Source organism: Oratosquilla oratoria, chromosome 17 (assembly GCF_046742065.1).
Source record: "Oratosquilla oratoria isolate Oo_2021 chromosome 17, ASM4674206v1, whole genome shotgun sequence".
NCBI classification, from domain to species: Eukaryota; Metazoa; Arthropoda; class Malacostraca; order Stomatopoda; family Squillidae; genus Oratosquilla; species Oratosquilla oratoria.
This window is the reverse complement of record NC_134793.1, coordinates 24,534,279-24,537,472: the sequence shown is the minus strand read 5'-3', so window position 1 is coordinate 24,537,472 and position 3,194 is coordinate 24,534,279.

Here is a 3,194-nt window from a genome sequence, read left to right as displayed (position 1 = left end):
TTCATTTATTTATTTATTTATTTTATTTATTTATCTATTTATTTATCTATTTATTTATCTATTTATTTATTTATTTATTTATTTATTTATTTATTTATTTATTTATTTATTTATTTATTTTGTTTAATGCGACAGCATAGGTTGTACTTAAAAAAAAAAAAAAAAAAACAGATCTTGAAATGATTGATAGACTACTCCCTCCAAGCCTCAGCTGCATAACAAGATCGTCTTTTGTTTGTAATAATAAGTTGAACCAATTACGCCACGGCACTTATGGGATTAAACAAAAATCAAACGACTCTCCATAGTCAACCAATAGACGAGCAACTCTGCCTCATTATGCATACCTCCCAATGGCAAGGCTTCTATATTTCATATGTAATTGGTATTATATCATGATTGCATATTTCAATGACTTAATTTGTGATGATAGCTTATCTACAAAGGGAAATGTACCCTCATATTTAGCTCGATAACTAAGATTATGTTCTCTGGAGAATTTATTCTGGTTAAATTGAGAAAATGTATAAATATTTAGATTGAGAAACTCCTTCACAGCAAAGGGAATGAGGATACATTTCATCAAACGACATTAAATGTAATGTCGATGGAGTACCTTTCTCCTATGACAGCTGAAAATGTGGTATTTGTTTATGGTGCCATACGTGTTTTATACCTATAGATCGTATGGCGAAGATATCTCTTTGAATAATCATATTCTTACCAAACATATGATAGATATTCTTCATCTCTCGCATACCGCTGTCCTCCTCTCCCCTTTTTTTCATTAGTTCTTCTGATCGTCTTTCAGATGTTCCACTTCTTTTATTTTTTCCTCCCCGTTCGTGTTCCTTTCTTTGTGTATTGGGACAAAGACCCCAACCCCACCCCTTCCTCATTTGTCATAATCAAAAGTATCTGCGTATCACATTCTTCATCTCGATTTCCTTCTCCTCAACAGAAACCCGAGACGGAAGGGGAGCGACGAGTGATCACCCACTGCCGAAGCGGCGGTGAAGTGGAGAACTTCGTCCCGAGTCCGACTCACTTCGTCAGCGTCGCCGTCGAGTCGTGAGGATGCAGAGAGCCGAGGCCGCTCGTCCACAGGCGCGGCGCGGTGCCTAGGTCCCCCTCATCACCACCAACGCCCCCCGACCCTTCCCCGCGACCAACTCCTTCATCAACTCCTCCGGAAGATCCTGACCGCGCGTCAGACCATCACCACCACGGCACCCAAAACCACCACCACCACGCCACCCTACACTGCCACTTCACCCCCCAACACCACTAACCCCCCCAACACCGCCCTCGCCTCCACCCACAACACCACCACGTCGCACCCTCACACCTTCACCACGTCGCTCATCACCACCACCACATCCTCCTCCTCCTCCACCACCACCCTCACCACCACCATCATCGCCGCCGCCGCAGCCGCTGCCGCTTTCACCACCACCACCACGACCAGCCCGCGCTTCGCCACCACCACGGCACCCAACACCACCACCACCTCCACTACATCCCAGCTCATTACCTCAACCTCGTCCAGAACGCCCACGAGTTCGGTGAGCGCCTCAGAGGGTGCCACCGCCCACCCTTCCTCGACCCACCGCCCCCAACACACTCACCCTCCCTCAGCTTCCTCCTCGACCTTCTCGAGCTCAAACGCCAACGACTCTCCCACTCGAGGACCACCCACGCCCCAGCAGCAGGTTGTTCGAGAGGCCTCCTCGCCCACTTTCAACTTCGCCCCTGGTAACGACCTTGGCGCCTCTCTGGACGTGGTTCCCCCTCCCGTGCAGGTCGTGGCCAGCTCCTCTTGCACGTCCCTCGACCGCGCCTCCCCGCTCCGATGTCCGGCTGACGGCGCCTACGCCTCTCTCGAGGTCCCCAGCTCCCCCAGAAACACGGCAGACATCTCGCGCACCTTCCTCGGGGTGGCCACCACCAGGAGGGACTTCGGAGGCTCCTACACCTCCATCAGGTACACATCCCCACTTAAGGAAAAAACGACCTCCTCCTCCCAGAACTCTTTGCTGGCAATGGAAATGCTCGAGCCGTTGGTTCTCCTCGTAGCGCTCATCTTCCTGGTCGTCCTCATCGCCGTGACTCAGATTGTCCTCGACGGAAACGTCTTTTCCAAGGGTTCTTCTGGAAACTCGCGTTAGAAGTCACATGACAGTTGAAGTAACCAAAGCCGCATTTTGCGCTGTCATTCGTAGTCTTCGTCAAGAGCCGCTCTATTCCAGGATAGCTCTTTTCGACGTCACGCAAGTCTGAATGACTGCCTATAGCAAGGTCGCTTCATTGGACAAAAGATATTTTATCAAAACTAAATGAGTTTCGATAAAGGAGGCTGACACTCAGTATACTAATTCTTTCGAAGAAGAAAACTAAGAAAATTTCGGCTGGGCGTGGCTTGTTCACAGAAAGCAAAAATAATAATGAATAGATAGATAAATAGATATAAGTCGACAAATAAACAAACAAACAAGCAAACAGTTAAAAAGATAGATAAACAAATAAATGACTAAATAAACAAATAAATGAATAGATAAATAAATGGATAGATAATGAATATATCTATACATGAATACATAGATAAATGAATAAATAAGTTAATAACATTACGATTGGAATTTTTTAAGTAGAAAGAGGAGAGTCGTTCTCTTTCAGCTTTTACTGCGAAGGACGCAAGGTCCGAAGTAAGGGAGGAGGTCGTCTCCTGTTATCATCAGAGATGTGAGACATCAGGAAATCGAAAACGAGGAGGCAACGAGCAGAGGAGGACGACAACGACGAGGAGGAGGAGGAGGAGGAGGAGGGGGAGAGAGAGGAAGATCCGTATATAAGTTAATAAGTCGACGGAAATAATCTTATCAGTCGAGGTGTCGAGACAGAAGATTGACACTGAGATCGCCTTCTCGAGGCGCCGCACCGGTCGAAGTCGAAGCGAGCTCGCGTGAGTGATTTCTTCTTATCCACAGTTCTCACCTCTGTAGCATAGTGACCCTGAGTGCACGTGTGCAACTTCTATAACCGGGTAAACAGCGTCAGTGTGTTTATCTCTTGCGTTTCACGAAGAACGAACGTTATCAAGACTTGTTGCATTCACGCTACACACCGGGTGACCAAATGAGGCCATGGGGCATTCCAGTGACAGGATCCTTTTACATTTGCAATCGACAAGGAAT